Genomic DNA, 27,865 nt, shown 5'->3' on the forward strand with positions numbered 1-27,865 from the left:
TGGTGGTGACTCAACAATTCTATGTATTACTCAGTGTCCACTACAATAAGTATAGTCACCATCTGTTACCAAACAGCATTATTATAATCTTTTTACTATATTCCCTCTGCTGTACTTTTTAATCTCCACTATTTACTTATCGTGTAATTGGCGGTTTGTACCTCTTAATCCCCTTTATCTATTTCACCCACCCCCTGACCCACCTCCCCTCTGGCAACTACCAGTTTGATCTTTAAAAGTCTGTTTTCTGATTTGCCTCTTTTTTTCTTTGTTCATTTTTTCATTCCTTATATTTCACATATGAGTAAAGTTTGTCTTTCTCTGATTTATTTCACTTAGCATAACACCCTCTAGGTCCATCCACGGTGTTGCAAATGGCAAGATTTTATTCTTTCTTATGACTAAGTAATATTCCATTGTGTATATATATACCACATCTTCTCTATCCATTCATCTATTGATAGACAACTGGGCTGCTTCCATATCTTGCCTATTGTGAATAATGCTGCAAAAAACATAGTGTTTTCATTTTGTTTGAGTAAATAACCAGTAGTGGAATTACTGGGTCACATGGCTGGTCTTTCTTACTTTCTCTCTCTCTTTCTTTCTTTCTTTTTTAAAAAATATTCTATTTATTCATGAGAGACACAGACAGAGGCAGAGACAGAGGCAGAGGGAGAAGCAGGCTTCCTGAAAGAAGCCTGGTGCAGGACTGAATCCCAGGACCTCGGGATCATGACCTGAGCCAAAGGTAGATGCACAACCACTGAGCTACCCAGGTGCCCTTCTTTTTCTTTTTTTGAGAGCGAGAGAGCATACAGTCTGGATGGGGTAGAGGGAAAGGGAGTGAATCTTAGGAAGGCCCCATGCCCAGTGCAGGGCCTGACGCCGGGCTCAATCTCACAACCCTGAGATCATGACCTGAGCTGAAATCAGGAGTCATACACCTAACTGACTGAGTCCCCCAGGTACCCCCATATGGTATTTCTCTTTTTAATATTTTGAGGAAACTCTGTACTATTTTCCATAGTGATCTCAGTATTTTGCATTCCTACCAATAGTGTGCCCAGGTTCTTTTTTTCTCTACATCCTCACTAACATTTGTTATTTCTTGTCAACACTTGACAACTCTTAACTGAATTTGTTTCCTTAAAAATAAGGTTATTATTGTAACTTTTAAAAAAGCATCAGGGCACCCGTGTGGCTCAGTGGTTGAGCATCTGCCTTTGGCTCAGGCGATGATCCCAGGTCCTAGGATCGAGTTCTCCTGCAGAGAATCTGCTTCTCCCTCTGCCTGTGTCTCTGCCTCTCTCTGTGTATCTCTCATGAATAAATAAATAAAATCTTTCTTTACATTTTATTCATTTTTTAAAGATTTTATTTATTTATTCATGAGAGACAAAGAGAGAGAGAGAGAGAGGCAGAAGTAGGCTCCATGCAGGGAGCCCAACGTGGGACTTGATCCCGGGTCTCCAGGATCACACCCCGGGCTGCAGGAGGCACTAAACAGCTGCGCCACCGGGGCTGCCCATAAAATCTTTTTTTTTTTCAAAAAAAGAGCATCAAATATTTGAGGGAACAAGAAGATAATATCTGAATCTGCTCTATTTTTTTATAGATTTTTTTAAAAATGCAGTTTCAACATAGAGTTCACAAAGTTTGGAAAGGAAATAATAAAAACTGGAAATAAGACATTTATATTATTTAGAAAACAACCACAATTCAAGATTTCTTATCTGTGTTGCTATTGGTCTACAAGTGAAATGTTGAAGTGACTACCAGCATAATGTCCTATGGCTTTCAGCTAGTTCGAATATGCCATCTTCATGGTAAGTCTGCTTCTGGCCTTTTCTCATTATTCTCCATTAATTAAAGTACATTACTCATTTTGGGTGACATAGGTGATGGGAGTCTAGGACTGCATTTGTTGTGAGGAACACTGGGAGATATATGGAACTATATTGCAAACTGACCTAATATTATGTTATACATTAATTAACTGGAATTTTTTTTAAAAGATTTGTTTATTTATTTGAGAGAGAGAGAGAGAGGGAGAGCATGCAAGTGGGGGGAGGGGCAGAGGGAGAGAACCTCAAGCAGACTCCATGCTGAGCACAGAGCCCCATGCAGGGCTTGATCCCATGACTCTGACATCACAACCCTGAGATCATGACCTGACCTGAAATCAAGATTCAGACTCTAACTAACTGAGCCACCCAGGCACCTCAACTAACTGGAACTTAATTAAAAACTTTTTTAAAATGTAGTACGTTACTGGGGCACCCGGGTAGTTCAGTGGTTGAGCCTCTACTTTTGGCTCAGGTCATGACCCCAGGATCCTGGGATCAAGTCCCGCATCCGGCTCCCTGCATGGAGCCTGCTTCTCCCTCTGCCTGTGTCTCTGCCTCTCTCTGTGTGTCTCTCATGAATAAATAAATAAAATCTTTTTTTAAAAAAGTAGTACATTACTATTTTACTTATGTTAATTTTCAGGATGTCAACTTGAATTCTCAATGTATTAAATAGTCTTAAAAACTTAAGTCTTTGTATATGAAAATGCCACTCAAGTGCAAATTATCACAGCCAAAGTGAAGTTTTGTCTTGATAAGTTGAAAAGAATTCAACACAAAGGGGACAGTTATCATTTTGAAGTTGGGATCTGCCAACCTTATGGCAGTAAGACATATTTTCTAACTCATGAAAGATTAAAAATCAGGAAAGGAAGGTCAAAATGTTTATGAAATGAGTGGTAGGATTTTGAGTGATTTTTACTCAAAAAAAAGTAAAAAGTTTTTCTCCTTTCATGTGTTATTGGACTGTTTTAAATGATTATGACTATTTACCTAAGCTTAAAAGTAAATGATAAAGGTGATTCCATTGTGGAAAAAATTTAAAAAATATGCTGTCACCTTATCACTTGGCTCCTTGAAGATCATAATCACAAATGAAAACAAAGATGATAAAATTGGAGATCTAGCTTTAAGCGGCATGCAGTCATCTTCTAGAATCTGGATGATGCTGTTTTCATATTTAATCACTAGGATGACTATCCAAATGAACAGATATAATTATAAATAATTTTTTGTAAAGAACTCACAGGCCTTAGACAATACACCCCAAATTCCTAGGGGTCTGCAAACCTGATTGAAGAAATACTTTATATTCTTCTGTGTTGTCTAAAGTTCTTATAATGAGCGAGATAAAAATGAAGTGGTGCCATCTTACAATCATCTACCTTCTCAGCACCCCGCCCTAGGCATCCTGTTTCCTTTTCAAGGTTTTCCCTCCCACTATGTGTCTGCTAGAGTTGCTCTTGTCTCACAGGTAGGAGCTTTGGTACCCTGATAGGGCTGAATCAAAAATGGCCAGCTGTGGAGCATAACCAGAGCACAAAAGAATAACAGACCAAAGATATGATGCCAAGTAGGAAGCCCAGTACAGCAGAGCCCAGGCTGGGATTGAGGAGATGGGAGGGAGTTCATAGTTTTATTTTATTTTATTTTATTTTGAGAGTTCATAGTTTTAAGACTGAAAACTACACCTAGTGGATCCATGTTGGGAAAGCAAAGTCTTGAGTGCTGCTGACTGGCTGCCCAAGTCTAGGTTGTGCGAAGGGGAGCCCTGGGCCCCCAAGGGGGCTCTCTGCACCGAGGGTACCCACATGGCGATGACAGGTCTAACACCTCCACTGCATGGGGAATATGCTGAAGTCTGAATTTTGGAGCCCAGCCCAGCTTGTGGGTTGGATGGCCCGATCAGTATTAGTCAGCATCAAGACGATTGTTTTAACCGCCCGCTTCACAAGGAGACCCTGAATGTTAGAGGAAACCTTAAAAAATTGGCTAGTCTAACTCTTTTTCCAGTCAGGGGAATGAGTCTTATAGAGATTCCTGTTTGCTCAGTGGATCAGTTGGAAATGGAATCTAATTCTCTTGCCTTATCCGGAGCTCTTTCACGTTACAAATTCATCTTCAATGAGGAAACCACCTTTTTCCCCCCTTTCTGAAAACACCAACAGTGTGCAAAGAGTCCACAGTTAATGAGAGGTTGGTGACACCCACTGAACCAGAATTTAGTCAAATAGTTGCCTTTCATGAACTTCTCCCCCTACTTCCTCTTTGAGTCTGGGATCCCCAGAAGATGACTCCGAGACTGGGGTTCGTATGACCCCAGTGTTAAGAAGTACTCCAGGAAACCTGGAAGGGAATGAGGGCTAAGTAGGACAGAGAAGGGTGAGAAAGCAAGCAAGGGTGTGATTCTGGTGAAGTCTGGAGGAGAACTTTGGCCTGATCCCACAGGCCCCCTGTGCAATGGTATGACCCCTCACAGTTTTGTCCTCATGACTTGAGGCAAGATCATTAGAATTTCATGCCCTTGCATTTTGGCCAACAGCCTACTTTGAAGATCTGAAATGCCTGGGCACCAGCTCCTACACAGGTAGGCAAAACCGTGCCAGGGGCACTAGGGTAGTCTCTGCGGAATGCTGCAGGTGCCGGCCTTTGGAATGCACAGATAGCAGAAGGGGGACACACAAAACAGGACAGGGGATCCCAGGGGAAGTGGGGAGCAGCACAGTGTCCACTACAACTCCCAAATTACCACATTCCAATCCTGCCAGGTAGTTTTCCGATTTCTTCTATAAACTAAATTGAACAGATATACAGACTTGAAAGAAATGCATCATAAAAATGACTCTTCTGAGTTGCGGTCAATAACCTTTTTCCATAAAGATAGTAAATATTTGGGCAGCCCGGGTGGCTCAGCGGTTTAGCTCCGCCTTCAGCCCAGGGTGTGATCCTGGAGACCGGGAATCGAGTCACATGGGGCTCCCTGCATGGAGCCTGCGTCTCCCTCTGCCTGTGTCTCTGCCTCTCTCTCTCTCTCTCTCTCTGTGTCTCTCATGAATAAATAAATAAAATATTTTTAAAAAGATAGTAAATATTTTAGGTTTTATGGACCATAAAATGTCTGTTGCAACTGCTCAACTCTGGCAAAAGCAACCACAGACAATACATAAACAGATTGGAAAAATAAATAAATAAATAAATGAAATAAAAATTTAAAAAAATACATAAACAGATTGGGCTTCATTCCAATAATACTTTATGGACACTGAAATCTGAATTTCTCATGATTTTCGCATGTCAGGAAATATTCTTCTGATTTTTTTTCCCCAAACATTTAAAAATGTAAAAGCCATGCTTAGCTTGCAGTCTATAGGAACAATAGGCAGTGAGTCAGATTTGGCCTGGGAACCATAGTTTGCCAACTTCTGAACTAGATCAACGGCTTTCAACCTCTTTTGACCTTAACTGTAAGAAAGGCACTTAATATTATATTATAACCTACACCATCCATAAGCCTACATACACAATGTGGTTAAAACTTAAGTTTCAGTTCTTTATGTTTCTTATGAACTATAAGCTGATTTTTTTCATTTTATCCCACTTGGTTTTATTACTTTTTTTTTTTGGTTTTATTTTTAAATGCTGCCACAATCCACTGAACTGTTTATATGTCTAAAACCATTTGCATATGCACACACACACACGATGTAACAGTGCTGGAAAAATTTCCCACTGAATTGTTTTTTCAACTCACCGATGGGTCACACCATCTCTAATCTGAAAAACTCAGCTCTAGATCAATCAAAATCTGTGCTCTAGGGGGTACTGATAGCACAGTTATGGTGGCAGTTTTGCATTCATCAGCACTGACGTTTCTTGGAATTTGCCAGTAAATAACATAAAGACCAAAAAAAAGATGTTATCACAAACCTGTCAAGGGCAGCATGATGGGATCACCTGCCTCAACCTGCCTGGCACCAGGTGTTTCAAAAAATTTCAGATGGCTCCTGTCTTTCCCGATGTAGAAAGCATGAATTTCATTTGAACCGAGCAGAATTGAGAGCAGAGAGAGAATTTAAAGCTCTGCAAGCCACAGCCCCAAACCTCCAGTTTGGTGGGTTCAAAGGGCCACTTGCATTAGAGCCATGCTTGTCACTAACTGTGGGGTATGAAGATTGTGACAACACCAAATGCGACCTCCCAGTGTAACTTAGCTAAATGCTGAGGATAGACCAGATGTGGGCTTTAAAAACAAACAAATCAACAAACAAACAAACAAAAACACAAAATGGTTCCCTGTGATTGGAGGACAAAAGATCCAGCTCCTGGTACTTGTATCTAATGGAGGCGAGCTTCACACTCAGGCTCCTGACTGGCTCTGGAAAACAAGGATTAGGTGAAGCTTGCCTTTGTCATGTCCCATTGTCCATTTGCCTCCTGTCACTCTCCTCTGGCCTTCCTGTCTTGCCTTCCTATCTAGATTTCAAAGGTGGAATGAGGGAGGTGGGAGACAGAAGCTTGAAATCCTATTAAAAGTGTTATTCCTGTTTTCAACCTTCTCCCCCTCACTTCCTGTTTTTCCCCTAATGCCAGTGGGTAATTGGAATCCTTGTGCCTCTTTCCCTCTGCAGCTTCAGTTCAGTTGAAAACACCTATTGTGCGCCTTGCCTGAGCTAGATCCTGGGGACGCAGCGGCTAATGAAATAACCTGCTCTTAAGGTGCACAGAACAGCATCAGGCCCCCAGTTCAATGAGATGAGATGTGCAGAAGTTCTTTGTTAGCTACGAAGTTATTGATAATCGTGGTAATGTTAGCCATTAATCATTCCTCGTGGGCATAGCTACCCTCTGTGTGGCAGGATTATGGTCCACATCAGAAGCCTCTTAACTTCCAAAGCCCCATCTCTTTTCTCTTTAGGAAGGAAAAGATAAAAACTCTTATAACTGTATGGGAGAGAAAAAAAATTAACTGATGATAAGGACATATAAAGCAATACTCAAAAAAAAAAAAAAGTACTCTAGGATATCCTAAATTGCAGATTCTAAGAAATTGTATTTTCTTCTCTAAAATGGTCTCTTTAAAAACAGCACAGAGGATCACAGGGGAAGGGAGGAAAAACTGAATGGGAAGAAATCAGAGAGGGAGACAAACTTTGAGAAACTCTTAACTCTGGGAAACCAACTGAGGGTCGCTGGAGGGGTGGGGGTTGGGGTAACCGGGTGATGGGCATTAAGGAGGGCACGTGATGTGAGGAACACCGGGTTTTTGTTTTTTTTTTTAACACTGGGTGTTATATGCAGCTGATGAATTGCTGACTCCACATCTGAAACTAATGATGTACTTTATGTTGGCTAATTCAATGTAAAAAAAAGATCTTTCGGCGTCATAAATAAATAAAATGGTCTCTTTAATGTACCTTTAAAATATGCCATAATGTACACGTATTATGTTGTGGGCTTTTGAGATATTCGCTGATTTTTATAAATAGTGATCAATTTTTCTGATTGTAGGAGATCCAGATATATTCATTTTTATAAATTTAAATCATAATGATAGGAAGTAAAATTTCCTCCAAATCTCATCTTACCCCAAGCCCAGCAACTATTACTAACATTTCAGTGTATGTTTCTCTAGTCTTTATTTTACAAATTGATGTGCCTACATATGTATGTCTTGGACAAAAAATGGGAATCATCTATATTTTATATATATATATAATATATATATAATATATAATATATATTTGTGATAACTTTTTTAACTTTATAATATATTGTAGGTATCTTTCCATATAAACTTACCCTATTCTGCAATAGCTTAAGATTTTATTGTATGGCTATAAAATGAGGTTTGTTTGTTCTTAACAATGCCACAGCCAACACCTTTAAGTATCTGTTCTTATGCGTACCTATGTGCAGATATAAGCATAGGGTAACTTCTTGGAAGTGAGGTTATTTATTCAGGGTATGAACACAATATGCCAGATTACTCTTCCTCCATCAGGACATAAGAGTTTCTCTATGATCATGAAACACCCTGTGTGTAATAGATTTTTAAGTCTTTGGGGATCCCTGGGTGCCTCAGCAGTTTAGCATCTGCCTTAGGGCCAGGGCGTGATCCTGGAGTCCCGGGATCGAGTCCTGCATCAGGCTCCCTGCATGGAGCCTGCTTCTCCCTCTGCCTGTGTCTCTGCCTCGCTCTCTCTCTCTGTGTCTCTCATGAATAAATAAATAAAATCTTAAAAAATGAATCCTGACTGTTGTTTTAATTCACATATTCAAGATTGCTGTGACTTTCATTCTCCATTCCCATGTTTATTAGGCACTTCCTTTTCTTTCATTTTTTAATTGAGATATAATCCATATATCATAAAATTCACCATTTTAAAGGATACAATTCAGTGGTTTTTAGTTATCTACAAGACCGTACAACCACTACCTCTACCTAGTGCCAAGACATTTTTTATCATCCCAAAAGGAAATCCCATGCCCATTAGCAGTCACTCCCATCCTCCTTGCCCCAGTCTCTAGCAGAGCCCTCTTATTTCCAAAGTCCCAGCTCACTAATCACTAATTTATTTTCTGACTCTATGGCGTTGTCTATTCTGGACGTTTCCTATAAATGGAATCAAGTAATATGTGAGATCAACATCATGAGAAATATTATTTTTTCTTCAGCCTCCAGTCACCTTTTCATGTAAAAGTCTTCTAAATTTCAGGATGCTATAGAGCGTTCAAAAAAGTCTCGAAATATGGAGAAAATAAGTACTGACTGCATTTTTCCAGGTAAGCAATTGGCCTCCTTGCTTTGTGTTTAGAAGTTAGTTACCTGAAGATGCGTCTGGAGATTGAAGTGATACACATCAACGGCATGAGCTATCTGCAAGTGAAAACAGATGAGGCCATGAGAATCAGTAAGTTCTCTGGAAGGGAGTGTGAAGGGACAGGAGGACCAAGTACTGTCCCTTTGGGAATATCTAAATCAGAGACTGAGGGAGAAGATGAGAAAGCAAAGAAAATCCAGAGGAAATAGATGAGTGCGGAGGGGGGAAAACAAAGGGATGCGGGTCACTAGCAAACAGAGGCAGAAGCTGCAGGGCAAGAAGTTATTGAGAGTGCCAACTACAGCAGGAGTTGCAGGAGAGCAGCTTCCTGGGCTGTGGGAAATCAGGCTGCCAGGTACCGGGCACCACCAGAGTGCAGGGAGAAAGGGAAGATGGCTCATTTAGAAAGTACTGCAGTAAAAAGATGGAGAAAAGGAGAGAGGGATGAAAGGATCTAACAAAGGTTTCTTTTCTTTCTAAAAAAAGAAAAAGAAAAGAAAGAAGAAAGAAAGAAGAAAGAGAAAGAAAGAAAGAAAGAAAGAAAGAAAGAAAGAAAGAAAGAAAGAAAGAAGAAAGAAAAAGAAAGAAAGAAAGAAAGAAAGAGAAAGAAAGAAAGAAAGAAAGAAAGAAAGAAAGAAAGAAAGAAAGAAAGAAAGAAAGAAAACTGAGGGAATCTTGCCATGATTTAAGGTTAAGAATGAGGAGAATTTTGCTGATAAGAGTAAGGATTTAGGGAGCTTAGTTAATTCCCAGGCTGCTGGGATTTTATATCCTAGGAAAGTTTGAAAGCTCTATGAGTAGAAGCTAGAAGAGGGAAAAAGCCAAGCATTTAAGTGAGTTAATATATAGGTGAAGTGCTTCCAACAGTCCTTATGTTAGTTTTGGTCCCTGGGAAGCAGCTGCTGAGATGAAATTAGGAGGGCAAACCATTACTGGGTGTAATGCCCATAACAGATAAAAGGAAAAGGAGGCAAGACTGGGTCTTCGGATTGTGATGCGGATCTGATGGCACCTCTGCCAACCCATTGGGGAACTCTGGGCAAGACTGCCCATCAGGAGACAAGAAATGGCCTAGCCACAAACAACGTGTGAGATTGTGGCGAGTGCTAAGGATGTAGGGCTGTGTAGAGGGCTCAAGGGGTTGTACATTTAAATAAAGGCAAGGGGTGAGTGAGGAGCTTTGGGGGGCACTGAGAGGTAGGAATGGGAGGACTATAGAATAGTAGTTGATAACATCCAAAAGGATGGAGGTGGGGAGGGAACAGCACACAGTCACTGTAAGACTTTGGCTATTATATGAGTAAAATGAGAAAAAAATGCAGGGCTCAGAGCAGAAGGGTGATATTATCAGTTGATGTCTTACAAGGATTATGGATGTGCCGTTGAGAAGAGACTGAGGCGGTGAAGGTGTGCAAGCAGAAAGATGATGATCCGCGGAGGTGGCAGTAGAGCTGGTGAGAGATGGTCAGATTCCGAAGGTATCATTAGTGGAGTCAATAAGATTTTGTGATGGATTAGATGTGGAATGTGAGAATAAAGAGGCATTAAGGATAAAGCTCCGTGTAATAGTTCTCCACTGTAGAGAACTGTATGTAACAAATTACTCCAAAATGTACAGAACTGTGAGGTAATAAATGGGTGTTGTTTTTAGCTGCTAAATTTGTGATGATTTCTTATGGCAGCCGTAGAAAATGAATCAGCCTTCCCAAGAAGCTTGCTTTATCTCTGATTAGCACCCTTTGTAAGGAAAAGTTTCCTTATTTGTTGCACTAAGATCTGTTATTGTGTTTCTTCCACCATTAGCCCTAATTTTCTTTCCTGGAGCCATGTAGACAGCCCACCCTATATTTGAAGACGGCCCTTCTGAGCCTTCCCTTCTTTGGTTCCTTGTGTTTTCCCCACCCTGGTTACTTTTCTCAAATATATTGTTTTTAATTTAGGTCCCTGGATTTATATTCCAGACAAATAGGAATTTATTGTAACAACCATGTGTTTGAAAAACCTTTGCAGATTTACATTATCTTACTCTTCCATTATAAAGGAGAAATTTTCCATGTTTATTACCAAAGATAAACATTATTTATTTATTTTTAAGATTTTTTTTGTTTATTTATTCATGAGACACACACACACACACACACACACACACACACACACAGAGGCAGAGGGAGAAATAGGCTCCATGCAAGGAGCCCAATATGGGACTCGATCCCGGGGCCTCTGGGGTCACACCCTGAGACAAAGACAGACGCTCAACCACTGAGCCACCCGTGTCCCGATAAACATTATTTTATTGGTCATTGGCCATTCTACTGTCCATAATAGAAGAGCATCATTTAGAATGTCCTGGAATTGAAGAAAATGAAGTAGAAAATTGTTGGGAAGGTTTCAAAAGTATGAATCTGCATGAACATTATAGAATGTGATACTTAAAATTCGATGCTTAAGTAGTTAACAGAAATCTCCCCAAGTGAAAGAGGCTCAATGAAAATTAGCAGCACCTGGGAATTAAAAGCTTGAATCTCATCTATCTGGGCATCCGAAGGAAGAAGTTTCCTTCATTGTTTCTTGGAACATGGTACAGTACCAAGATCTTTGCCAAGACATTGGGGAAGACAGACGGGACCAATTCATGGTCTTGTCCTTAACTGAGAGCTCCTGATACCTCCCTGACACATGATCCTTGGCCAGTAAGAACAAAAAAAAAAATCAATAAAATAAGAAAAAAGAACCCTTAAAAGTTGAAAAACACAGGAAACCTAGTAGGGGCAACATCCAAATGATCGTTAAAATGATTATTCCATTAAAAGGTAACTTTGAAGACACACTGACTTGAAGTAGGGCTATTGGGATTACTTTGAAAATCACCAAGAAAAACTAGATTCAATATGTAGAAAGAGTGGGTGATTGTCCTCTTCGCTCTGCGATTGAACAGCTTCCAGTTTTGTGCATATATGGGCATTTTTCCTCGATTAGATTTTTAGCTCTTTTGGAAGAATGGCTGTGTCTTACTAACTCTTTGATTAAGATAAATAGCAAGTACTTGGAAAATACTCAATTAATTTGAACTGAATGAAAATGCCCATTGACTGGCTGAATAACAAATGAAGGAAGACATTGTTGTTCTTATTAGAATACAGGTCCTTGGAAGAAAGCTAGAATGAATCCAAAGAAACCACATGTCCCTGATTATTCTATCCCTCCTTCTTAAATGACCCATTGTTCTGGGTGTTTTCCAAGTGTGGCCCAAGGACTGATGTATTAGGATTGTCTGGGGATACTCGTTAAAAACGAAGAATCCTACATCCCACTGTCCCAGACCCACTGAGTCAGAATCTGAGAGGTAGAGGTACTTACGATTTTCTAAAACCGAGGTATGATTTTCAAACAATCAAATGCTTATCTTTTAAGCACACTGTTCAATGGGATTGGACAAATAAATCCTCCCCCAGCCAAGAGTTCTATTACCCCAGAAAGTTTCCTTAAGTCCCTTTCCAGTTAATCACTCTACCTCTCCCAGAAGCAATCACTATTCCCATTCCAATGTACTCAAGAGAGCACTACACATACTCGTTTGAGTCTGGCTTCTTCACTCAACATATTTTTGAGATTCACCCATGTTGCTACATGCATCAGGAGTTAGTTCCTTTTCATTGCTAAGTCATAGTCCATTGCAGGGATGTGTTATAATTTGTTTATACATTTACCTGGACATTTGAGTTGAGTATCAATCCCCACGCTGTGTAACAAAATACTACAAACGTGACAGTTAAAAACAACACACGATGATCATCTCGCAATTCCCGTGGTTCAGGAGTCCTGTCACGGCTTACTCAACTGGGCCCTGTGCTCCGTCTCACAAAACAGTCTCACAAAACCACAACTATGGTATCAGCCAAACTTCATGAGTCTTTGGAGATTCTTACAGAGTTGTAAGACTGAGGGTGTTGGCTTCTTTTTGGCACCTTGTCACCTTTGCCATGTTAGAAGCAAGTCACAAATTTCACCCAGACTCAAGGAAAAGGGATTAATACAGGGCTGTGGATTTTTGAGGCCATTTAGGGTATGTCTACTGAAGTTGTTTCTAGTTTTTAGCTATTATGAATATTAGTGCACACGTTTTTATGTGAACATATTACTTTTCTTTTAAGATTTTATTTATTTATTCCTGAGAGACACAGAGAAAGGCAGAGACACAGGCAGGGGGAGAAGCAGGCTCCGTGCAGGGAGCCCGATACGGGGCTCGATCCCAGGACCCCGGGATGATGGCCTGAGCGGACACAGAAGGCAGGCTCAACCGCTGAGCCACCTAGGCACCCCTGAACATGTGCTTTTACTTACCTTGGGCAAATATCTAGGAGGGGAATTGCTGGATTGCGGTGCAGGCAGATACTTAACCTTGTAAGAAAATGCCAAACTGGTTGTAGTTTTACCCTCCCATCAGCAATGTAATGAGAGCTCCAGCTGCTCCCCCCTTTTTTCTACCAATATTTGCTGTTGTCTGTGTTTGTCATTTGAGCCACTTTCTACTGGTTGTCAAATCTGCATTTTCAGTAAGCTGTGTGGGTGATTCTTGCACCTTTTCAACCACTGCTCTAGATGTGAGTCACTGAGCACCCACCTACGACTACTCATTACAGGTCCCTCGGAGGTCAGTCCCCCAAGCTGGCTGGCCAACTGGGTCACAGGCGCCTTTGTTGAAAACGGATTCCCAGTCCTACTCTGAGCCTCCTGACTCAGCAGCTCTAGGAGTAGAATTTGGGAATCGGAGTTTCCAAAGACCTTCTAAATGATGCTTTGACCTGCTGGGGTGGGAAACCACTTCCTCCACTGCTTCCACCCCTCAAAGTGTCTTTGGTGTGCGACTCGCACAGAGAGAACTCTTTGAAGTGAATCTCTGGGCTCTGAGATGGCACCGGGGCACTCTCTGCTCCATTACTCACCTCCGTGAGCACATTCATGTTCTTATTGGCTTGCTGGGTATGTTCTTATGTTAATGACATGGCTGCGGGGAAGAAAAGAACTTGGGGAATTATATAGCTCAAATATTTGGCTTTACTAACAAGACATTTTTCTGGGGCACCTGAGTGGCTCAGTCAGTTAAGTGTCTGCCTTCTCTCCCAGCTCAGAAAATATGCTGAGAAGGAATCCATCTCTCTCAAATTTCCCTTCCAAGTGCCCCCATGTCCCCATCTCCCTCCCACGATGGCCCAGCATCCCCTGCCGGGCCATACACACCCCATCCTGTTGGCTTTATTGCCCCTCTGGAGGGCCTGGCTGACACACGAAACCAAGCAAGGCCCTTGGCCCCCACACATGTCTTCCGTCCTTGCAGGAGGTGCTCACTTCCCAACGAAGGCCTCCCGCGGGCCTGCGGACAGTGAAGGTACACACAGGACCCAGGAGCAAGATGTGAGTTACTACTGGTCCTTTGGGCACACGTATCTCAATGAAAAGTGAGACTGAGCCGGCAACCAGCCCTATCCTTGGAAAGTGATTTCCGGGCCGTGTGTTTGCATCTTTCTTTCTTTCTTTCTTTCTTTCTTTCTTTCTTTCTTTCTTTCTTTCTTTCTTTCTTTCTTTCTTTCCTTTAATTTATTAAAAAATTTTTTTGTTTACATCTTTATTTTTTTTTAAGATTTTATTTATTTACTCATAGAGACACAGAGAGAGAATGAGAGGCTGAGACACAGGCAGAGGGAGAAGCAGGCTCCATCCAGAGAGCCAGATGTGGGACTCAATCCAGAGTCTCCAGGATCACGACCTGGGCCACAGGTGGGACTAAACCGCTGCACCACCAGGGCTGCCCTTGTTTACATCTTTAATAAAAATGTTCTGTGTGGTCTGGTACCGGTTCAAGCTGTCAGCTGCCCCCAGGAGGAGAGCTCATGAGACACAAGGCCTGCATTCATGCATCCGGGCACTGAGTATTTTGAAGTACTTCCGGTGGACTAGGCACTCTGCAAAGTGTGGCTGCTGTGAGTTCGTGGTCTCATGGAGATGCCCGCGAGCACCTGTCCTACAGGGGAGTCCAGGGGCTTGGAAACAGGTAGGAGGAGCCCTGCTCCCAGGCAAGGCGGCTCCAGCGAGGCCACAGGTTCAAGCTCTGTAGGATTGGCCTACACCTGTGGGGGAAGAGTGGCGTGAAGGCCCCCTTGCAGGAGGCCCTGGGTGAGCAGGATGTGGGAAGATCCAGAGGAATGGTGCGCTGGAGCCTGCTTCCACCTACTGGAAGAGAGGACCGTGTGCCTCCCTTCCCAATTCCACATTCAGTGACGTCATGTTGATGGTCCGAAAGTGGTCGTGGTGGGAATGTTTACACCACAGGAAGTGGCACACACTGCTCACCAGGGCGTCTTGCCCTTAAGGAGTTGATAAACATGTGCCAGTTGATAAACATGTGCCAACACACCACTGCCCAGAGGTCATCAAGGACCTGGTGGTCTAGGGGAAACTACCAGAAGGCCAGCATGTCAGCTGTTATTAATGAGTGGTTAGTTGTGACAGGTGTGGCTGAGTGGGTCATGAGGAATTCGGTCATGAAATGCCTCAACACGACACAAAGGAGTCTGGGGGTGATACTGTCTTGCCAAGATATTTGAGTGGACATCTAGTGTTTATACTCGCCCAGCATCCATTTCTCTTTCTTCTGGTAAAAGCAGCCCATGATCTAATTGGGGGCAACAGGCTAGTTGATAGCCTAGGTCATAACAGCCCTTGGTAACCAAGGGAGGAAGCTCTGATCTTCCAAGTGCTGCCCCCCTGTAATCTCACGGTTGCCTTTTATTAGTCGGGTGGGGAGTTTCAAATCGAAGGTCTTGCAGGTTCAACAACGGAAGTGTTTATCAAAATGTGGTCCTTGCGCCCGTCACGTCAGAACCACTGAGTGGTTGTTCACAATGACAAATCCTGGGCTCAACCTCAGACATACTCAATTAGAATATCTGCAAAGAATTTGCATTTTTAACAAGAAACAAGTGATTCTCATGTACACTAAAGCTGGAGACCTAAAGCCTACATGGTATTTTTCCTCTTCTACACTCCATTTATTTATTCATTGATTTAACCAAAATTTATTTGTGTCCGCCACTATCCCAGGTGCTGGGAAGAAAGAGGTAAACAAGGTCAGGTAGGTGCTTGCCTCGAGGAATTTACCGCCTGGGGGCAGGGGAAAGAGAGGCAATGCATTATTAAATATATATACATATATATAATTTCAGATGATAAGAAATAAGGAGGAAATACAGTGATAGGGCGTTGGGGTGCGAGTGGCTTATCGGTTCCTTTAGCGGATGGTCAAGAAAGGCTCCATGAGGAGGCAACATTTTAACTGAGGTCCACGCGCTACGGTATTTTTTCCCCTCAGAATTCTTGAGGACACGACACAGAGACACGTAGGAACTTTAGTCCTGTCAGAGAGATCACATGAAGGAATTCCTCAGTGTAAGGACACGTCAGCTGCCTGCTCACACATCACGCCAGACACGCCAGCCGCGGTACCCGCCGCCAACAGGACTGGTGCCAATCCCCGAACAGCGTCCCACCGCCGCCTCAGCTACGCCCTCAAGCAGGAGACTGCCCACCCTGCTGGGTTTTGAACCAGGCGCTCCTCAGGTTGCAGCCGGCTGGGCCCGAGGGCGGACCGTCCTCAGGACGGCCAGAAACAGAGCAGAAGACCAACTGGGCCGAACAAGGCCGTCAGCTCGTCTGCCAGACGCTGGACTGAGGGAGCCCTCGGTGACTGAGGCGGGGGCTGACGTGGTGCCTTGAGGGAGACGAGAGGCTGCATCCATCGGTGACCCGAGACGTTCAAGGGACAAGAAAGTGTGCGCGCCATGAGGAAGCAAACACCCTGACAGACCAGAAATAAGGAGGTGGTGGCCCAGACCCCAGCGGGCAGCTGGACGCGCCAACCGCAGGCCGCCTGTCTTCCCGCCACCAGGGCACGTGGCTTTTCCCGGGCTCCCCCAGCAGCAGCAGAAGCGCCGCTCCCGACACACATATGCTGAGGTAACTTGAGTGCGTCTCTGCCACTGAAACTATGTATAGTCTTATTTTGAGTGACGTAATGGTGGCATGACTGAGACTTATTAAGCTCACACGTGTGCGTGCACAGCTCTTTCGGGCCTGCTTCCTGGACGTGAGGGAAGGGAGGTGGCTGCCGCGTCCCCCGCTCAGACATCGCTTCCAGGATTCCACTCACCGCCTCCGAATAACGGCCACGACTCTCGAGTGGCCCCGGCACGCTCTTGCCTGCTTTTCTGCGGAGGGACAGGTGACTTCCGTGGGTCTGGGACAGCTTGAAGAGAGCCGAGTTCGGAGCCCCAGATAACAAGAACACTCTGCAGTTACTCCCCAGCTTCCTGGAGCTGATTTTCTTCTGGTGAACTCTCCCCACCGAGCAGTTGTTCCCTAAAAATAGTTTCTGGGAAGGCCTCAGCGTTGGCGACCTCCCTGGAGAGAACCAGCGGGCGTGAGTGGAAAATGCATCTGATGTCGGACCCCATCGCCGGTCCTTTGGACGAATATGAAAAAGAAATGTTCGGGAGCAGCTGGGATATTTAGTTGAATATTTTTTTTCTACAAACCCCCCTTTGAAAGAAACCAGACAGAGATTCCTTTCTCCTCCCCGGGAGTTCGCAGCCCAAGGAGAAAGGAGGACTTCATAAGCGCGCAGCGGCCGGGAGGCCATTCATAGACGTCCTAGCATTCTCTGCCACTTCCCGGGGTTGAAGGCCCCAGTGTGGCTTCTCACTACCGTCATTGTCCCCCGGCACTAGCCGGCAGCTGAGCCCCCTGAAGCTGCGGCCCTGGGGTGCGGGCAGGGGTTGCCACCGCGCTCCTTGGCGCCCGGGGAGCAAAAGGCAGAAGCCGGAGCCGTGGCGCTGCACTGGCGCACTTAGGGCTGTTTTCACAGCGTCCCCCGTCACGCTCCTGTGTCCTGTGCCCCGGCTCCTACAGCAGCCTGGACAAAGCCCTGCCGTGCGGGCACGCGGGGAAGCCACGGACAGACAGAGGCTTCCCGGCCTCCGCGTCCAGGCTGCTTCCAGGCACTAGGCCTGGCTCAGCCACCTCTTCGCAGTGTCCCCCTCTCGGCTCCACTGACCCACTGACCTGGCTGCAAGAACCCCCAGTCTTGGGGGGGGGGGGGGTCACAAGCAGATTCTGACACCTGGCCAGTACACTTTGGACTAGCTCACTGTTTCCTCTTCTAGAAGGGCCTCATCCTCTTCAGGTTCTTATGTTCTCACATGTATGATGACATGTTCTGTTCAAATCTTGCTTGAAAGGGTAATGGGTACAGCCTCTAGTCCCACCCTCATCTCTCCCACTCCCTTAAAACCATTCATTTATGTGCTGGCTGGGAATGAATTTCCCAGAATTCCTTTCTGATAAGCATTTAAGATGACTCCAGATAAAGTAATTCTAAAAAGATCCGAATGAATATTGTGCCTATAGGAATACGCCGTGAGCAGGATCTCCAGACGAGCAAGTCCTTTTAAGGGCCTCAAAGTGATGTCCACCCATGCTTGATTCAATGATGGTAGCTGAACAAATCAATCTAGGTGGAAGGGGAAGTCCTCAGTCCTCCCCACTCCATCCCTGTCTTCTCCTCACCATAATAGGGTGCCCTCCCACTCTGAGCCCTGTGCTCTTTGAGATTAGAGCCAGGAAGGGCTTTATAAGTAGATACCAACGTTGGGGACTTTGAAGAGACGACGGCTGCTTTTATAATATATTACTCTCCCCACGTTAGGTTCGAATACTCTTGGCTGCAAGTAATGGAAAAATATAATTGTGGTTGACACCATATTGTTATTGTGAGGGACAGGTCCAGGGTTCAATCAGTGGCTCCGCGATGCTGACACAGAAATAGACGCTCTCCACTCTTCCTCTCAGACATCTTCAAGGAGTTGACTTTTTTTCCTGCTTGCCAGTGGCCTTCGAGTCACATGGTATCACATCCCCGTACCAAAGTGAATGGACAAAGGACTCAAGGGCTTTCTTCTAATCAGGGTCTGGTTTTTTTGTTTGTTTGTTTATTTTTGTTTTTATTTTTTAATCTGAGAAATTAGAATTCAGTTATATGCCCATTGGTAAACCAATCATTGGTGAAGGAGAATCACATTACCATGACTGACTAGAGTGTGATGATCTCAGTCTGGAGCTATAAATTAGCACTGGGCCTACCTTGCCTAAAATCAAGGAATCTCATTCTGTAATGAGGGAAGAGAGGCCAGAGCAAGGAAAGTAGTGGTTGAGGTCAGAGCCAACGGTGTCTACCATGACCACTAACTTTGCTGATGCCTAGGATCCCACTATTTTTTATTGGTGGTTTACCAGACAGAGGTTTTATAACAGTGAAAGAAATTGTTTTCCAGGGATCCCTGGGTGGCGCAGTGGTTTGGCACCTGCCTTTGGCCCAGGGCGCGATCCTGGAGACCCGGGATCGAATCCCACATTGGGCTCCCGGTGCATGGAGCCTGTTTCTCCCTCTGCCTATGTCTCTGCCTCTCTCTCTATCATAAATAAATAAAAATTGAAAGAAATTGTTTTCCATTTTCAAGACATTTATAACAAAAAAATGTTAGTTCATCCTAATTTGTAAAACAATATTGAATAGGAAATTGAAAACCATGAGAAAAAATTATTTATTATGAGCAGTAGTGGTGTGCTTATAAATCCTCAGCCACTGGCTGCGGAGGAACCCTGATTTATAGTTTGCTGATTCCCATGGTATGAGCACTCTTACCATGGTTAGTTTCCAGCTGCCAACGGTTCAGCAACTGGCTAGCAAATTCCCCAAAAATATGATAATGAGCTCCTGTGAGCTCATATAAGTCTCCAGCACATCACCAAATAAATCCACTCTATACTATTGTGCCAAGCAATTCGCTATACACTTTTATCTGTTTGACACCACCTGTAATATAGTCCTTACATCTTGGGAAGTAGATATTATCATCACATTTCACAGATGGGAAGCTTGGCTTCAAGGAGGTTGAGTCTTTTCCCAATTCTTCTGACTATAGGTACCAACAGGAGGCCCATGGGAGCTGAGGGCTGACAAAGCTCCAAATGCTGGCAATTTTACCCTGGTACAATAAGTACTTATTAGTAGAATTGTGTGCACTGTCAACTCTTAATGCCCTTGGAGTAGTAAAGACGAAGGCAAAGTGAAAGTCACCGGAAGCCTTTATTCTTGTTTTGAAGAAAAGAAAAAAGAAAAGAAAAATGTAACGATCTCATCAGAAACATCCAAAACAGACCGCCTTCTGTTCTCATTGTGAATGTTCTACATTTGAGAGAAAGGTTAGGTCCTTTTTGTTTTTCATGACATCAAAAAGAAATTTTTTTCTAAAGGAGCTTACATTGGTATTCACTTCTACCTTGAGCTTTACGGTGAGGAACAGCCTTGTGGCTCGAATATATGGGCAGCTCTTATAATCTGTGTATTTCCTTGTTAGAGAAAAACTCCCCAGCCTTGCTGAGAGCTGGGACACTCACTTTTCCCTTTGCCGACGTCACTTGGTCGTTGTGAGGTGCGAGTGTGGGAGGGGGAAACATGAAAATGCTCCGTAACGATAAAGTGCTTTTGAAAATGGGGGGCACCACTGCTTTTGTTTCAACCATACCCTTGGCTCAAGTTGGGTTTTCTCCAGTCAATGAGCCTTCCCTTATGAGAAGAAAATTGTTCTGGCTCCCTACCTCCTCCCCCTTCCCCCTCACCCCTTCCCCCGATGGTTCTTATTTCACAATCTTTTCCCTCCTGCTTATTGACACAGCAGGTTGGAAACTCCTCTTGATTCCAATTCATCAAGTCAGGGATCCCGGCAGGGTCCAGGCCTCCACTTGAGGGACAGGGATACGGAGCTGCTGTGGTCACATTTCTGGGATGTCCCTGCCACGTCTGTCCCCGTGCTCTATCTCCACGGACTCGAGGTAAGACCTCCTGGTCGCTGGTCAGCAGCCTCCTCCAGCCTGTCGCTGGCCCCCTGGCCTGGAGCCAGTGTGAAGTGTTGGCACAAGGTCATCTCCAGGGAGGCCATGGGTTCTGCCCAGAACTCTGCACCGTTCAGAGCCAGGAAGATGCCAAAAGGACAGAAAGTCTTGTTTTCCCTGTTCCCTCCCCTTCTGTCTCCCATTCATCCAGATTCCACCTGGATTACCGCCTCTGCCCCTATGGCCAGCTGTGCCAACACAGGATCCCAGGTTTTCTTTTCCCCCCAGGTTTTCAGTGTTACACACAAGGGCTTAAGCGTTGGGCTCCTCTATTCATTATCCTTGGTCGTGAACACAACTCATTCGTTCCACTCACGACTCTACAGCTGCAACATTCTTTTTATTTATTTATTCACGAGAGACACAGAGAGAGAGAGGCCGAGACACAGGCAGAGGGAGAAGCAGGCTCCATGCAGGGAGCCCGACGTGGGACTCGATCACAGGACCCCCCCCATCACAACCTGAGTCAAAGGCAGATGCCCCACCGCAGAGCCCCCCAGGCGTCCCTACAGCTGCAACATTCTTTACAGGAACAATTAAGCTCTTCATTTAAAAAGTAAAGCCCACTCCCCCAAACAAATAATAATTGTCTTACAAATCGACCTCTCCCATTTGTCATAGGCTTTTATTAATTAGCCACTAAGCATCCTGGAGAGAGAGGATCGAGCACAGGTGAGAACTCCAATCAGACTGATAGGAAGCAACCGAATTGGCGCTACAAGCAAATTCTGGTTACAAAATAAGACATCTCCCCAAACTCCTGTTCCTTTTCCCTCAAAGGCAAACCCATATTTTTGTGTGCTCTGAGAATTAGGAATCAGAAGAAGCCAGCGAGACAGAGTGACCACTGAGATTGTTCTCGAAGCACCTTCCACACAAAGAAAAGCAGATTTAGAATCAGCACCACCCTAACGCATTTGTATCCGAGCACATCGTAACAAAAATTGCTTATCTTGTCTATAACTGAGTCTCTCCCTTCCCATTTATTTTTCCTCTTGTGATTTTGGAGCCATTTTCCAGCTCTAGGCTGACACTGTGCTACAGGTGTGCTGTGTGGTCACATGATAGTGGAAGATAATGCCACAATTCTGCAGAAGGTTTTGGAAGGTTTTATAGCAGATAGACTGATACAGCCCTCCTCAAAGAGTGCTCTGTAGACTCCTAGAGTGCACGAGCCCCTTTGGGGGGATTAGCAAGGTCAAGGTCAAAGCTATTTTCATTATAATACTAAGATGTCATTTGCCTTTGCTGCCATGTCGACATCTGCACTGACGACGTGAAAGCAGTGACAGTCAAACTTGCTGTTGTCTTTGCACAAATCAAGATAGTGGCACCAGGCAGGAAAAAAGAAAAGAAAGGAAGAGAAAAGAAAAAGGAGATTCACAGTCAAAGAAAAAAGGTAGTTTCAGTTAAGAATTTCCTTGGTGGGGCCGTAAAAATTATTAATTTCATTTCATATTGATTCTTGAGTTCATGCCTTTTTAATATTCCGTGTGATACAATGGGAAGTATGCATAAAGCACTTCTCTGTGCCGAAGTTCACTGTAGCTCAAAGGAAAGTGCTTGTGTGAGGATTTGAATTGCGCGTTGAGCTACCACTCTTACATGGTTATTTTGCAGAACTTTTCTTGAAAATGAACAAAGCGGGCCCGTCAGTATAGAGGAAAACAACTGACAATATCATTGTCAATAATAAAACTCAAGCCTTCAAACAAAAATTACTAATATAGAAGCGCCTGAGTGGCTCAGATGGTTAAGTGCCTGCCTCTGTCTCACAGGTCATGGTCCCCAGGTCCTGGGCTCCCTGCAGGGAGCCTGCTTCTCCCTCGGCCTGTGTCTCTGCTTCTTTCTCTGTGTCTCTCATGAATAAATGAATAAAATCTTTAAAAAAAGAAACCATTTAATTTGATATTACAAAATCATGCATGAGTCCAAAATATAAGATAGGGGAACGCACCAAGGAACAAAAATTTCATTGACATAGTTTCATATTTCACACTGAATTGATCTTTGAGAAACTACCGATTATTGGAGCATCTGAGTGGCTCAGTTGTAAAGCATCTGACTTCAGCTCAGGTCATGATCTTGGGGTCCTGGAAGGGAGCCCCACATCAGGCTCCCCACTCAGTAGGGAGTCTGTTTCTCTCCTCCCTCTCCCTCTGCCCCTTCCCCCACTCATACTCTCTCTCTCTCTCAATAAATAAATACAATCTTTAAAAAGAGAGAAAGAAACTACCAATTGTTGAGTTTGGGAACAGTATGAAAAAATATCCACAATTATCTGAAAAAGCTACTAATACACTTCTCCCTTTTCCAACCAGATATCTGGGTGATGGATTTTTTCATATGCTTCAACCAAAATAACATATCAAAAGAAATATTTTTAAATGATGTAATAAATTAATGTCTCCATCTTAATTTTCAGTATGATAAGTATTGATGGATATATAACCCTCATTACCAAAGCTCTTTCTTTTCTTTTCTTTTCTTTCTTTCTTTCTTTCTTTCTTTCTTTCTTTCTTTCTTTCTTTCTTTCTTTCTTTCTTTCTTTCTTTCTTTCTTTCTTCTTTCTTTCTTCTTTTTTTCTTCCTTTTCTTCCTTCATGAGAGAGGCAGAGACATAGGCAGAGGGAGAAGCAGGCTCCCTGCAGGGAGCCCAAAGGACTCAATCCCTGGACGTGGGATCACGCCCTGAGCGGAAGAAAGGCAGATGCTCAACCACTGAGCCACCCAGGCATCCCTACAAAAGCTCTTTAGATGCAACGCTTGGGTGGTCCGGGATCGAGTCCCACATCCGGCTCCCCGCAGGGAGCCTGCTTCTCCCTCTGCCTGTGTCTCTCTGCTTTTCTGTGTCTCTCATGAATAAATACATAAAATCTTTAAAAAAAAAAAAAGCTCTTTAGAGATCCTCAATACTTTTTAAAAATATAAAAGTCTCTTAAGTCCAACTAGTTTGAGGATGCTTGAACTAAACTAGCATGTTGGAAATCGGATTAGAAAGCAATAAAGGTAATCTTCAACAGATGTGCTAGAATTTATGCAGCCAATTGAGTTGTTGCCTGCAGATTGCACACTGGTTGGGACCACTGTCGTTGGGCAACTGTTAGAAGCCCTTCCGCAGCTGCTATAGGACATGCACACACACAGTCCTACTACTTTATGATCAAGGCATTTCGAATCAAAATTAGGTTACCTAATTGTGACAAACTTGTTCATTACAAATTTGACCTCAAAAGAATTATCTATTTCTGAAAATAAAATCTACCTTCAAAGGATGAATGTTTGCTTTCTCAGCAGTAAACAAACAGTAAAAAAACATTTGCCATAAGCTCAACAATGCAGGTTACAGATGGAATTTTGAAAGATTCCAGGGTAAAAAGATTGCCAGAAGGAAGTGTAGTCATTTATTCCCTTATTCAAAAGATATTGACTGCTGTGGGTCACTTGCTGAGCTGAGTTTTGGGGATATGGTGCTGAGCCCACAGACCTAGTCCTAGCTCTTGCACAGCAAGACAACACATAAGGCAAGTAAACATGCAAAGGAACATTTATTGGGATAAATGCACCAAAGGAGAGAAGAAACAGGATGCAAGGGAGACTAAAAGCAAGGGAGACCATCTTTAGACTGGTCGGCAGGGAGGCTTCTCTGAGGAGGAAACATGGCAAGAGAGACCTGAAGGCTGGGAAAGAGCGCATCATGTGCAGAATGAGGGAGGGTGTTCCAGACTGGAAGGCACAGATCTGGGAAGGTCTTGGATCATTCACTTTCTGGAGGGTAAGGAACATTCCAGGCACATGTAGCACAGTCGCTGAGAGCGTAGGATGAGAAGTCTGATTGCCGGGGTTCTGATCCCAGCTCTACTACCAGCTGGCTATCTGACAGAGAATTTACTCAGCCTGTGGGAAAGGAGAGGGCATTTTACAGACATATAATCGACAGACGGCCTTTCTGTGTTATGGTATTTCCATCTATAAAATAGGAAAGCTAGTATGCTCTTGCAGATAGGTTTTTCCTGTGGATTTCATGAGATAATTCATGCTAGGAGCCAGGCTCCTGGGGAAAAAAAATCAATGAGTAGTAGTAATGAAATACTGGTTTGTAGGAATTGAAGTAGTTGGCCGTGGCCAGAATGAAGTATCCCAAGGGCAGCGTCATGGCCTTGGTTTAGTATCAGGCCCCAGGTGATCCTTGTTATAATATAGGACTAGTATGTTTCTAGAGCCAAGCCAGTGTCTAGAATCCCAAGGAAGATTGCAAGAAATATATTGGTGAGAAAAGCAGTGATCAAAACTCTTCCGTCCCATGCCTGCTTAGGGCTACAGCTTACAGAATGGACTCATCAAAGGCACAGACAGGTGGAGGCTGAGGTTATGAACAGGAGTGAGTGCCAAGCAGTGAGCAGGACAGATGGGAGCATGGGCGACAAGCCCAGATCAGGACTCAAAACATGGGGCAGACATAAGCCAAGGCTTGGTCTCAGACGGCAACTAGAATCATCCCTAGTAGGCTTCGTTAGCCTGAAAGGGGAGCAAAGAAGATCACAGTTATTAAACATCTGTGCCTGTTAGTATACTGAGCTAGGCTCCACTTTGTTCATCCATGAACTTTTCATATTGCCTTTGATGAAAATGCTCTCTCCTCCTGGAAAATGTGGGTGAGGGCTGGGGAGCGCTCACCTAGGCATCATGTTGAGGCTGGCATCTCTGAGTTCCCATGCTCTTTGTATTTTCCTTCTGGCTCTAGGGCCCTTGTCCAGATGGCCATCTGTTCTTTGCTTCTGCAGCCTACAGAAGGCTGGGATGACTTGGGGTCTTTATCTGAACAGTTTCATATTCAAATAAAAAATTAGGAAGTGATTTAAATCTTTACTTAAGTCTCTCAGAAAATTTCAAAAGGAGAGATCTAATATTGTTTGACACACCAGCAAACATCCTAACATTCCTTTTTATCTACCTATTGCACTAAGGATCCCTCCCCATCCCGACAGCTGCTTCTCTCCCCATCCCCAACAACCTTCCTCAAAGGGCCATGATGGCTCTTCTCACTTAGGCCACTTCTACTTCCCTCATAGGGAAAGGAAAGAAGGCCCCATTATGTGGTCCTACTGTACTCCTCAAGGAACGAGGCACAGGTAGATTAAGTTTTATCCAATCTCTTTCACACAGCCATGTCCAAGAGTGTAATGGGGGCTTGGAAGCTAGGCTTAACATAGTTTTTAATCTGAGCCAGTACAATGACTGAAAATGATCAAGTCATGTAGGATTTCTCAACGCTGTATCTACTTTCAAGTGTGTATATATTCCATTTCCCAGCAACAAGTATGTCACAAAATCAATGCAATTTTCAAATCATTGGTACAAAGTCTGAAATAATGTTATCATCCACCTTTTGGGAATGGTGTGTAATGATACACTGTGCTGCATATTTTCTGCTGCCCCTCATGTTCTCTTTGCACCCTTCTCCTCCCAGTCCTGGGACCAAGGAGGCTCACCTTTGTGGACTGAATCAGCAGATGACCTTGCCTACCAGATTGCTATCCATGAGGAATGATAGCAGTTGAGAGAGAGAGAGAGAAAGAGAGAGGGTGACAGAGAGGGAGGAGAAGCAGAAAGAGAGAGAAAAGAAAAAGAGAGCAAGATTAGGTGGCGATTCATTCTCTGCGCTCCCTCCCTGCCTGGTCCACTGCAAGCTGGCTGCATCCTCTTCTGTGACCGTAGTTCATTGCAGATGGCTTTCTTTCTTTCTTTCTTTCTTTCTTTCTTTCTTTCTTTCTTTCTTTCTTTCTTAGATTGATTCATTTATTTTAGAGAAAGAGAGTATAAGCAGGGATTCATTTATTTTAGAGAAAGAGAGTATAAGCAGGCAGAGAGAGAGGGAGGGAAATCCTCAAGCCGACTCCCCGCTGAGCGTGGGCTCCATGCAGGGCTGGACGCAGGACTCAATCCCAGGACCCTGAGACTATGACCTGAGCCGAAACCAGGAGTCAGATGCTTAACCAACTGAGCCACTCAGGCGCTCTGCAGATGACTCTATACCGCTCTCTCTCTTTCTCTTCCTGTAACCACTCTTCCCTCCTATCCCTTCCTATTCCCTTCCCTTCCTTCCTTCCACTCGTTCAGGCCTAAAGGTGACAAGAGTGACTCACTCTTAGACCCAGATGTGGGCGCTCTGCAGATGACTCTATACCGCTCTCTCTCTTTCTCTTCCTGTAACCACTCTTCCCTCCTATCCCTCCTATTCCCTTCCCTTCCTTCCTTCCACTCGTTCAGGCCTAAAGGTGACGAGAGTGACTCACTCTTAGACCCAGATGTGGCACTGTCCTCTGGTTTCCCAATACAGCCTGTAAACAGTTCCTTTATCAAGTCCATCTTCTTCCTGTCAAGACCCTGCCTCGAACACCCTGGTAATAAACAAACAACAAACAAGTCAAAGGAAAAAGTTTAGATCAGAAAAAGAAGAGAACAGTTTAAGACCCCTTATTTAGAAAAGGTGCTGACAACAGATAGATAAGAGGGTATGGTTTGGTTCTTACCGTGCTTACATCTTCATGGAGAATGGCCTGTTATTCATTCGTTAAAGGAAAGGAAAAAGGGTTTACTTCGTTTTGCATTCAGCCGTGGATCCAGAATGTATCAGAAGCTGGGAGTGATGATCCCACTCATGGTCCCCTAGCTTCTCCCTGCCCTCGGTTCCCATAAGGGCTAATGGCTGCTGTTGTTGCTGTTCATGCAGCTGGAGTCCTGCCATCTGAACGTGGGATTATAAAGTCCTTCCTAGAGTCCATTACGTGAGCCTCAGCTCCTTCTGGCCGTTAGCTCCATGGCACAATTCTTGCAAATAAGTCCACACTGGTCCGTGCCCATCCCTTCAATCCCCCATAGTGTCTCAGCAGAGACTCTCCTGCCCCATAATTTCATAACTGCTCTCCACTGTCTTTCAGTTATACAGAAAGAATATTATTTAAAAGCTTTCATCCACTTGAATTGCATTGTTTCTTAGATATTTCTAGCCAATGCTTCACACCTATATTTCCTCTGAATTTTTAAAAGTTTTGTTATTGAGGGATCCCTGGGTGGCACAGCGGTTTGGCGCCTGCCTTTGGCCCAGGGCGCGATCCTGGAGACCCGGAATCGAATCCCACGTCGGGCTCCCAGTGCATGGAGCCTGCTTCTCCCTCTGCCTGTGTCTCTG

The 27,865-nt window shown here is 44.0% G+C and overlaps 1 long non-coding RNA gene across 1 annotated transcript; it reads right to left on the bottom strand.

Moving 5' to 3' along the window:
- Positions 1-24,263: 24,263 nt before the first annotated feature.
- On the bottom strand, positions 24,264-27,490 carry LOC119864405. The gene is made up of 4 exons (XR_005373842.1): positions 27,207-27,490; positions 26,970-27,074; positions 25,351-25,491; positions 24,264-24,570 (listed from the first exon to the last, which is right to left on the bottom strand). It is a non-coding gene; the product is annotated as an uncharacterized LOC119864405 (long non-coding RNA).
- Positions 27,491-27,865: the final 375 nt, after the last annotated feature.

Source organism: Canis lupus, chromosome 19 (genome assembly GCF_011100685.1).
Source record: "Canis lupus familiaris isolate Mischka breed German Shepherd chromosome 19, alternate assembly UU_Cfam_GSD_1.0, whole genome shotgun sequence".
NCBI classification, from domain to species: Eukaryota; Metazoa; Chordata; class Mammalia; order Carnivora; family Canidae; genus Canis; species Canis lupus.